General features: G+C 45.1%; 1 non-coding gene across 1 annotated transcript; it reads right to left on the minus strand.

The window, feature by feature from the left end:
• Positions 1-10,564: 10,564 nt before the first annotated feature.
• Positions 10,565-10,636, minus strand: TRNAV-UAC (transfer RNA valine (anticodon UAC)). The gene has a single exon. It is a non-coding gene; the product is annotated as a tRNA-Val (tRNA).
• Positions 10,637-12,022: the final 1,386 nt, after the last annotated feature.

The raw sequence follows: 12,022 nt of genomic DNA on the forward strand, positions 1-12,022 counted from the left end.
AGGAGGTGCCAACTCATTCTACTTGTGTCCCCATCTTCCTCCATGCTGAGTTCTACAAGGGCAAATCTGAGAATAAAGAAGCTGACAGGTATTGCCACTACTTGGACTGATTATAAATAGAAAGGCATGTGGGTGGGGTGGCGGAACCAAGACCAGACTGGTGGGCCTGTGCTTGTTTGGCCCTAATGAACCAGCCTCTACTAGCCTTCATGTCTATAGTTGTATGGAGAGACTCTCCTGAGATCTAAAACCCCAGTCATTCTGAGTTCCATATTCTGGGGAAGGCTTCATGAGTACAAATATTTGCAGGAAGTTCTCCTTCCAAGTTTCTACCAACATTTGGGCTGCACATGTCACCCTCAGGGAAGGAGTGTGTAGTGTCAGAAGCAGAACTATTTGGCGTAGCCCTGCTCTTTACTTCCATTATTATGGGAGTTATAAACAGCCAGATGGGGTTTTAGATGCCATGTTTGCATCCTAATATTAATGCTAGTATGTGTCAGGAGTGTGTGCAGGAGCCAGGCCCTGTGACCAGTAGGGCTTCGCAGGACTGGGGCCTTCCTAAGTTTGTTCTGGAGAGGCAAAACGTGGCCGCACAGGTGAGGCCAATTGGTAACTCACAGCACCTAGTGGCAAGAGCCAGGAAGGGATATAAGGTCAGCATTTCCCTTCAGCTCTTTGCCACAGCAACACGTTTCCGGCCTTGCTGCGTTTGGCTCCTTGCTTCCTGATCCTCGGACCTCAGCTCCTTCACTCCTTGCTTCTCAACCCTCAGACCCTTGACTTTGTGACTCCCTGCTTCCTGACCCTCGGACCCCTGGCTTCTGGACTCTCATTCCTGCTCCTACCCTGCCATCTTGCCCCTGGTCCCGACGTCCTCAGCTGGGACTTCGATCGCCCATAGACCAGACCGTGACAATGTGTAAGTGGACATTTAGAGGAGAAAATGCCGAGAATGAAAGGGAAGAGTGCTTAGCTCTTTCCTCATTGGTAAATATACCCCTCCAAAACATTTCAGGTCCCCTTTTCTCCATTCAGACTCCAGCAATTGCCACCCAACTAATCACTGCACTCTGCAAGCGAGAGCATCCTGCAGATACTATCTTATCAGGAGGATCATTCTGCACAGAGTTGGAATCAGGCCTTTAGTATGGCAGCACATGCCTTTGGAACTCCTTCCCTTTAGAATGTAGCAGACAAATGCCATCACTATTATATCTGAGGTAGCTATTGAAGACCTCTCTCTTTGAACAAGTCTTCTAAGTGGAGATCTTTTATATTATCCCAGTTGGTATTTGAAACTGTTTTTATATATGAACTTGTTTTATATAGGTTTTGTTGCGTTTGTTACTGTCCTTATTCTTTATTGTTAAATCACTTTGAGGAACTTTACAGGAATCAGTTCATAGATGACACAAAATAAATACTGAAAGACTGGTAGCAAATCTCTCTGTGAGAGAGAGACCTTGAGGAGAAAATAGTTTGGTGTACAAAAGATTTAAGCATCCTTTGTCATCTACCAATTCTCTCTCACAACGTTTCTCCCTACTGCTTCTGCATAGGATTGTAAAATGCAGGTTAGGCATGCACGTTTGACAAAGGGACATAGGTTTTATAGGCTCAGGTGAAAGCCCATTGGCCCCTTCAGTCATATGACATCGGTTGCGTTAGTAAACTGCAGTAACTTCTTTTCAACCAGCAGCTCCTTCTGCTGGCAAGCTGTCAGAGTGCATGCAGAAGAGAGAGCAAATTGTTTATGGCTTGCTGTCACAGTCATTGCTTCAAGAGTCTGTCTGCCTTAAACATCCCCACTGACAGAGTGAGAGAGATGCACTGTTTGGGTAGGAGAAACAGAAAGGAATCAAAGGGGCATTGAACATGCAGGGCCAGCTGTACCATTAGGCAGAATGAATCACAGAATAACAGAATCATAGAACTGTAGAGCTGGGAGACAGGTGCTTCAAGGGGCAGGCGCAAAGGAGTGTGGAGTGGACAGAGCTCTTTGTGCCACCTGCTCTACCCTGCACCTCTTCAGCTACCTTCTGCCATCAGTGCAGTGGAGGGCACTGTTCAATCACCAGTACTGAGCTAAGTTTCACACGCTAGTCTGGATGGCTTCTGTATGAGGGGAGAATTTTGTTCTTTGCCTCGGGCAGCAAGATGTCTTGGGCGGGCCCTGTTAACACAAATGGCCTATCAAACTCATCTGGCTGGGCAGCCAGCCATATGGGGAGAATGGGTATTTCTAGGAAAACAAAGGCCTGCTGCAGGTGTGGGTCTGGACTATAGGGAATCATGGTGGTTGGCTGCCAGGGGGCAGGAAGAGGATATCTGGACGGGATACTGCTAGATGGAATTGATAGGAACTCCAAAGTCAACTTTTTCCTCTCTACATGCTTGGTATTCATCTGCAGAGGATAACAGTTAGGGGGGTGTACATTTCCTCCATTCTATTTTTTGGTCCTGTTGGGTCATTCCGCCCTAAGGTCCAAGGGGGGGGGCGGTGCACCCCGGGTGCCATGTCTGGGGGGGGGGTGACAAGAAGGCACCCTGTGAGGTGCTTGCCTTACCGCCCCTGGGCGCGGTGGTGTGAGCAGCCATTGCGCTGATGCCGCCACATGTGGAGGATCCTCCGTTTGCAGCTGCAGCCACGAGCAGACGATCCCGCCACCGTCCTCATGCACTATACGAAGCAATGCCGCACATGTGCTGTACATAGCTGTTTGCCACCAGCGCCACCCGAGCGCCGTACGGACGGTGGTGAGATCCTTCCATCGCTGCTACAGCCTCAAGCAGAGGATCCCGCCACCGTCCATAAGGTGCTTAGGTGGCGCTGGCGGCAAACCGCTGCGTACAACGCATGTGTGGTGTTGCACGCATGTGCTGTACGTAGTGATGCCGCACATGCTCCCTATGTAGCAACGCTACACATGCGTCGTATGTAGTGACACCACGCATGTGTCGTACGTATTGGCGCAACGCGTGCGCAGCGTGGTGTCACTACATACGACACATGTTTGCCCCACCCCGGATGTCCTTTAGCCTTCGTTCACCCCTGCTAAGGTCCACTTCTTTTGAATTCCAGTTTAACTAGGAGAATTTATGAAATTCACCCTAGAATTTGAACTTGCAGCTTTTAGTTTGTTCACAACGTGCGCACAAGTTCATTAATAAAACACTGCCAAAGGGGTGGAAAAAAGTCATCTGAAAGGAACTGGAAGATGAGCTATGTGCACACAGATCTCTGCACAAAACTTGAACCGTATTTTTTGCTCTATAGGGCGCACCTGACCATAGGGCGCACCTAGTTTTCAGAGGGGGAAATCAAGGGGAAAAAATATGATCTCCCCCCCCCCCCAGCTCTGGGAGCAGCGGACAGGCTGCTTTCCCCCACCGCCAGCCTCAAAGACCAGACTCTCCTGGCTTCAGCGAAAGCAATGCGAAGCCTCTGGAGTGCAGGCTTCAGAGGCTTCGCCTTGCTATCGCTGAAGCCAGGGAGCCTGCATTCGCACCATAGGACGCACACACATTTCCCCTTCATTTTTGGAGGGGGAAAAATGTGTCCTATAGAGCGAAAAATGCGGTAATTTAAACATCAATAGCAGGATCAGGGAAAGCAGCTGGTGCATTGGTTCCACTTCAGAAACAAGTCCAGGTTAACTATGAGATCTAAGGAGAAATGCAGCTTCTTGAAACATTGCCGTGATGACAAGGCGCTTTAAGCTGTTCAGGTGGTGACATGCAGGACCCTGCTTCTGCCTTAATTCTGCATCCTCTGTGTCCTGTAAAGTTGGGATGAAGCTTCCCTTCACTGCGCTGTGCAGTTTTGAGTGTCTGAGTGCTACTCCCAGCCTTGCCGCTGCACTCGCAAGAATATAACTGCTTCTGCCGAAGAGGCTCCCTTGACCACGCTGATGTCAAACCAGTTTTATCTGTCGGCCAGCAGCTTAGCTTCCTTTCATCTGATAGATACAGGACAACAGAACCAGTGATGAGTCACTCAATGGAACGCTCCATGCTGGAGCCCCCTCCCTCTGTTTTGGTCCACAGAACAAAGATACACTAACGTGTTGAAAGGGTAATGAGATATTGGGGGAGGGAGGGAAACCGCTGTTAACAAGCTTATTATGAATGCGACTGTTTAAAATTGTTTGCGGAGAGTGTATTTACATAAACCAATAAATTAGGACCGAATAAACACATCTGAAAGAAGTGAAACAACTGCTTTTTCAGTGATTAGCTGTGAAAGCAATTTGCATACAGAAAATGATATCTGATTTTTTCAGTTACTGACGGCAACTTGCTCTCCATGGAACACAGGGTTCTGTTCTGCAGGGTGCCCCTTCAGTGGCAAAGCCCAGAACACATGAAGAGTGTCAGCATAGAACTCAATGTTGCCTCATCTGCAATGCCTCTTCAGGTCCACATCTTCTCTGAAGACACTGGCTCAAAATTATTTGACTCTTGAAAAGAATGTTGTTATCGGTTTAGAGGGTCAGCCTTGATGAATCCTGTAGGTCCCTTCCAAAGTTGTGATCCTGTGTGTGTGAAGTTAGACTTTCTTAGAGCAAACCTGCTGAACCAGTCAGATTAGTGTCTTTGCAAGATAATGGCCTGAGCTAGCCAGTTAAGTACTGCCATTTACATGTCTCAAGAGGTTGCTGTGTTGCCATAGAGACAAATGGGAGGGCCTTTTCCCACCTCACCTGGCTGGATGCCACATCATCCCAGGATGCAGAACAATAGTGTGTGTGTGTGTGTGTGTGTGTGTGTGAGAGAGAGAGAGAGAGAGAGAGAGAGAGAGAGAGAGAGAGAGAGAGAGAGATAGTTGTTGGCTGATGCTGGAAGCTGGAGACCTTCCTATCTTGAGAAACCACCTTATCCCTTATACCTTGGTACCTTGGTTTACAAACTTAATCCATTCCGGAAGTCTGTTTTTTTGACTTCCATCAGTCCTGTCTGAAAATTTTCCAATCTAATCACTTATTATTTTTTTTTATAATAATATTTTTATTAAGTTTAACAATAGAAAAATAAGACAATAAAAACACAGAAAAACAATATAAAATACAACAGTACAAATTTTCACAATACATAAAATACAAACATTTAACATGAGAAGAAAAAAAAAACCAGTCAACACACAAAAAATAAAATAGGAAAAACACAAATCACTCTTTTCTAATTATTTATCTTCAATTAACTTATTTTCCTGACTTCCTCACGCCTCCCTTTTTTATATCCCTTTTTAACAATTAATTCAGCAAATTCATATCCTACTACTTTGTCCTTATATATTTTACCTCCCAAATTTCAAATTTTTATCTCTTATAACTAGAACCCCTTCATTTTATTTCAATGTCATCAGCATTCATACATTTTACAATACTTCTGTAAATAAATTTTAAATTTCCTCCAATCTTCTTCCACCAACTCTTCTCCCTGGTCTCAGATTCTGCCAGTCATCTCCGCCATTTCCATGTAGTCGATTACTTGCATCTAATCACTTAGTTTGCATTTCTTATTTTCCCTATTACATTTCAAACTCATAACCAATATCTCTATCTTTTTTTACTTTGTAACACTTCGTATATTTCTCCTTAATTTTTTATTGGTTGTATTCAAAGCAGCACCAACAGAGATCTGCGGGCACAGCAGCACCTTTCTTTCCTCTTCCTCCCCCCATGTGCCCCCAAATCTTCTCCAGAGGGTTCCCCAAACTTCCAGAGCTGATTTTGAGGGGAAGCAGGGCCTTCAGGGAAGAGAGGAGGGGGGAAAGTTCATCTCTACTAGCCCAAGTCTCTTACACTAGTGGAATGGGAGCTCAGGATACCATTGGATGGTTGTAACTGCTTTATTTGTTTTATAATTGCATGTTCTATTATTGTAACCAGTCCTGGACCCTTGTGGAAAAGGGTGGGTGAGAAATCTGATAAAATATATACAATGGAAAAAGACCAATAACTTTGGTTTTAATTTGCAAACTAAGGATCCTTTGTTGCAAAGAGACAATGAATACTAATACAGCAATTTTCCTTCTGGGCACTAGAATACCTGTGTGTTTGCCTCTTGAAAGTTTTGGAATTCCAAGGGAACATTTCTGATTTCACGAGAAACTCATTTCCAATGTGATCTAACCAGTGCAGAAGACTCCTAACCAGACTACGTACAGGCAACAGATGGTATCTGCATCATAAATACAAAATGGTGTTTTTTTTGGGGGGGGGAGGGTTATGTCTTATGTGAACCCAATGTACTTGTGGCTGCAATCCCAGACACACAGGCAGAGCAATCCAAAGTGACATGGGTAGGGAGAGAATTGGAGACAAATAAACCACCACATTCAAAGCCCTGACAGACCCACACTGATGGGAAGGAACATAAGAAGTGCTTCCTCCCCAGTTTCACCCTCTTTTCGAAGTCCCCGTCTCCATGATTGGTCCTCCTTTTAATCCTAATGGAAGGTGTACAGAACACCAACTACACCAACTCCATAGCTAAAGGCCTGATTCCCACATTATGCAGAAGGGGTGTTCTGGTAAGCTAGTATCTGCAGAAGGACCTCAGTTGCAGAGTCCAGTGACTGATTGGGTATATAAGGGGTGAAACCTTTCAGATATCCTGGTCCCAAGCTGTATACAGCTGTACCTTGGAAGCTGAATGGAATCCGTTCCGGAAGTCTTTTCGACTTCCAAACCATTCAAATTTCAAGGCGCCACTTTCAATTGGCTGCAGGAACTTGCTGAAGCCAATCAGAAGCCATGGAAGCCCCGCTGGACATTTGGCTTCCAAAAGAACATTCAAATACTGGAACACTCACTTCTGGTTTTCAATTGTTCAGGAGTTGGAACGTTCAACTCCCAAGGTGTTCGAGAGCCAAGGCAGGACCCAAATCAGCACCTAGGACTTCAGCATAAGTGTCCAAAGTAGAAGTAGAATGATTTATTTGCCCCAGAAATTTCTGCTTTGCAGATTTTGATGGTGACTATTTTCTGAATGTTCTGCTTGCAGACATAACTACCCAAAAGTTTTAGGCATAGATTTCTCAGTAGCAACTTATATTTGATACTGTCTGTCAGCTAGCTAGGACCAGCAGCCCTACATCTGATGGTATCTGACATGTAGCAGTTTGTATTTGACAATATTTGCCAGGTGACACAAAGCAGTAGTCAGGATTTGACAGCACTTGACAGCTGGCCTGCAGTAGCATTCTGTATGTGACAGCTTACTTGAAATAGAACTTAGTAAATTTTGTATTAACTTCACCCAGCCCAACAGGCATTTTGTTATTTAAAAAAATGTATTAAATTTTAATTTCAAAATTCAGTTGTTTAATCTTGATGTATAACTTGGGAACGCAGTGTATTGGTTAAACAAAAGGGGTGTCATCATTTAAAACAGCTAAGTGTTAAAATGGTATGACCAGGTGACATCCAGTTTTAACCAAAATGAAAGTGTGCGTGCAAAAAATAAAAAAAATGGAAGCAATACTAGGCTACTGCTCTACCTCTCTTTCAAATCAGAACCAGTGAAGGTGGTGAAGGTCCTGTGTCTGTGTCTGGAGGTGGTTGGAGGATGCATGGCAGCTAACAGATTGAGGTTGAATCCTGACAAGACAGAAGTACTGCTTTGGGGGGACAGGAGGCGAGCAGGTGTGGAGGACTTCCTGGTCCTGAGTGGGGTAACTGTGCCCCTGAAGGACCAGGTGCGCAGCCTGGGAGTCATCTTGGACTCACAGATGTCCATGGAGGCGCAGGTCAATTATGCATCCAGGGCAGCTGTTTATCAGCTCCATCTGGTTCGCAGGCTGAGACCCTACCTGCCTGTGGACTGTCTCGCCAGAGTGGTGCATGCTCTAGTTATCTCTCGCTTGGACTACTGCAATGCTCTCTATGTGGGGCTACCTTTGAAGGTGACCCAGAAACTACAACTAATCCAGAATGCAGCAGCTAGACTGGGTCTTGAAAGACCTACATTGGCTCCCAGTACGTTTCCGAGCACAATTCAAAGTGTTGGTGCTGACCTTTAAAGCCCTACACGGCCTCGGCCCAGTATACCTGAAGGAGCGTCTCCACCCCCATCGTTCTTCCCGGACACTGAGGCCCAGCTCTGAGGGCCTTCTGGCGGTTCCCTCGCTGTGAGAAGCCAAGTTAGAGGGAACCAGGCAGAGGGCCTTCTTGGTAGTGGCACCCGCCCTGTGGAACACCCTCCCACCAGATGTCAAGGAAATAAACAACTATCTGAATCTTAGAAGATCCGGAAATCCTCCCAAATGGTGAGCTTTTTTAAAGGAAAACCCCCTAAACTAACCCCTTAAGCCTTTAAAAGCCATGCCAAGGTTTGACTGTATGCTTGACAGCCCCGCCCCACTGCTGCACACTTTGAACTTGAGAGTATAGATGCCCCTCTTAATGAGGCTAAGTGATGATGTTGCATCCTTCAAAGGGATACTGGGTGGGTGGAGAGATGGCTTTCCATGGGTCTGACCCAACAAAGTAACTTGTAACTCATTCTTCTCACTTCTCGTCCTTCAAACCTCATAAAATATACCAGATTAGATGTTGAAGAGATGGGAAAAGTGCAGAAACAGAAATCATTAGGCGGTTGAAGACCCTTACAAAGAAAGGCTAAAGCATGAGTAAAATGGGGGCAACAAATCCACTGTGTGGAAATATTATGCATGCAGTGGGAAAAGTACAGGGTTGGCCAAGGTATTTTGCCGCCCGAGGCATAGTACCTGAGGCAAATTAAGTTAATTTTGCATCTGACGCACTCCATGCCGCAAGAGCCTCTCACTGTCTTCCACTAATGGAAGATGATGTTGCATAGAGTATTAGTTTGGATTTTTGCAGCATTTTCCTGATTTGATTATTAGCCAAGAGCTCTGTTCATTCTTATTTCTGTAGAAATGCGTGTTTGTATGTGGAGGGGAGCAGGCCGGCTGGGGCAGTGCCTCGTGACTCTGCTCCCCAATTCTATGTGTTAACAGGCTCCATATGAGCATAGCCAAAATGGTGCTATGCTTAGGGATGTGGGTGGCGCTGTGGTCTAAAGCCTCTTGGACTTGCTAATCAGAAGGTTGGTGATTCGAATCCCCGTGACGGAGTGAGCTCCCATTGCTCTTTCCCAGCTCCTGCCAACCCAGCCGTTCAAAAGTACGCCAGTGCAAGTAGATCAATAGGTAATACTGTGGCAGGAAGGTAAACGGTGTTTCTATGTGCTCTGGTTTCTGTCACAGTGTTCCGTTGTGCCAGAAGCTGGCCCCATGACCCAGAAAGCTGTGGAGAAATGCTGGCTCCCTCAGCCTGAAAGTGAGATAAGGGCTGCAACCCCATAGTCTCCTTTGACTGGACTTAACTGTTCAGGGGTCCTTTACTTTTACCTTTTTTACCCATGCTTAGAGTATTGGACTAGGACTGGTGAGACCCTGGTTTAAATCCCCACTTAGCTTTCAAGCTCACTGGGTGACTAAGCTGATCACTATCTCTCTGTTTAGATACTGGATTGGAGTGTTGGGGGCATTACCTTTGGATCCTTGGAATAAATTTGAGAGATGAATACAATTAATAATCATCCTACACACCCATTTACTCAAGGTATGGATTGCACCTTGGGGAACTTACATGCATTTGGGTAGACAGGGACCAAATACAGTGATGTTCCTCAGGTGGTTGACCCTAGCAAGCATTTTCTTTCAGAAATGGTCAAGACCGGGCTCTGATCGAGATGAGGACTTGACTTAGTGGGTGAGTGACTTTAACGCTTTGCCTCACACTGCACTTGCAATTTGCATTGGGAAAAAGAGCTCCCAATTGCTCCAGTAAATATGTAGGAGCCCTGATCCAGACTGGAACCATGGGGGGAGGGAGGTGAGAGAAAAAGCTAGAAGTGTAGGAAGCTGACTTTGAACAACTTGGAATTGTAGATTTGTAAGGGACCCTGAGGATCCTCTAGTCCAATTCCTGCAGTGCAGGAATCTCAACTAAAGCATCAATGAAAGATGTCCATCCAACCTCTGCTTAAAAACCACAAATGAAGGGAGTCCATTCCACTGTCAAATAGCTCTTACCATCAGAAAGTTCTTCCTCATTTTTAGCTGAAATCTCCTTTCTTGTAACTTGAATCCATTGGTTCGGGTCCTAGCCTCCAGAGCAGGAGAAAACAAGCTTGCTCCTCTTCCACATATCTCCTTTCACTCTCCTTTTTCTGGGTTAAACATACCCAACTCCCTCAACCATTCCTCATATGGCTTGGTTTCTAGGCCCTTGATCATCTTGGTCACCTTTCTCTGCACATGTTCCAGCTTGTCAACATCTTTCTTAAATTGTGGGGCTTAGGACTGGACACAGTATCCAGGTGTGGTCTGACTAAGACAGAGTAGAGCAGAATGATGACTTCCCTTGATTTGGATACTATACTTCTATTGATGCAGCCTAGAATTGTATTCACTTTTTTGTTGTTGCAGCTGCTGCATTACACTTGGTCCACCTAGCTCAGTATTGTCTACACTGACTGCCAGTGACTCTCCAGGGTTTCAGGCAAGGGTTGCTCTTCCAGCTGTACCTGGAGATGCCAGGGATTGAACCTGGGACCTTCTGCATGTAAAGCAGGTGCTCTAACATTGAGCTACAACCCTTCCCTCAATACCAAATTATGTGATTCATGTCACATATAATTTGATCCTGAGTGTAGATGCTGTGCACAGAGGACCCAGGCAACAAGAAGTTTCTCTCTAGATTGCCACAGAACAATTTCTCATCTTCATTACTGGTTGTAACTTAATTCAGTGTTTCCCAACCTTGGGCCTCCAGCTGTTTTTGGACTACAACTCCCATCATCCCTAGCTAGCAAGACCAGTGGTCAGGGATGATGGGAATTGTAGTTCAAAAACAGCTGGAGGCCCAAGGTTGGGAAACACTGACTTAATTGATTCCGTATGCTTGCCAGGATCCAACTTCAGGCACACCGAAGAGATGAGTGTGTTGACTTTTAGAAAAACAACAGCTGTTAAGCAGCTCCTTTCACTGAACAGTAAACTGCTTTTACTCCTTTCACTGAATAGTAAACTGCTTCAGGTATCTGAAGAAGTGTGCATGCGCACAAAAGCTCACACCAATAACAAACTTAGTTGGTCTCTAAGGTGCTACGGAAAGGAAATTTTATTTTGTTTCGACTACAGCAGACCAACACGGCTACCTACCTGCTTTTAAAAGATTCCCCACAGCTTCATGGGTTGTAGAAAGGCCCTCCTTTGATAGAGATGATGGGACTAGTTCCGGTGATCTCAGTCAATCATTTTCAGAGATCTGATGGTCCATTTGAGCTCTGGGCTGGTGTGAATTCCCTCATCCGCCCAAGCTGTTTTGGGGCAACTCTCTGCTAGTGCCAATTCAGATGCATACATGAAGCCAGGAAGGCTTCTCTTCAAGTAATGTTACTGAGATGTGGCACAAAAAAAGAGCCCTGCTGAATCAGGACCAACTTTGATGCCCATTTGATGCCCAACTTTTGGTGCCCACTGAGATTGGAAGCAGAGTTTCCCAGCAGAAGGTAGGCAAGTCAGCCATAGAAAGGGCCAGAGCTGGCAGCAAGAATATTATTGGCACAAAAATGGAAGCAAGAAGAACTACCAATGAAAGAAGAATGGAGGATGAAATTAATGGACTATGCAGAATTAGATAAATTAACAGGAGGCATTCAAAACTTGCGGGACCAGAGATTCTTAGAAGACTAGAGTAAATATACGAACTATTTGAAAAGTAATAGTAATGAACAGACTACGCTAGTAGGATTGTAAGAAGTTTCATAAGGAGGACTATTTGAAATATTACAAGTAAGACTATGAGGAGAATTATTAGCTAATGATAATTAAGAGTAATAGAAAAATTAAGAAATCCAGAATAAGTGATAAAGAACGGAAAATCATCAGAGGTGTTGACGGAAGTCAAAAATATTGTATAAGATAAGAAGTTATGTTATATGAATGTTGGAAATGATATGTTAAAACACACACACGAATGAA

The sequence above is a fragment of the Podarcis raffonei genome, chromosome 9, assembly GCF_027172205.1.
Source record: "Podarcis raffonei isolate rPodRaf1 chromosome 9, rPodRaf1.pri, whole genome shotgun sequence".
NCBI lineage: Eukaryota > Metazoa > Chordata > Lepidosauria > Squamata > Lacertidae > Podarcis > Podarcis raffonei.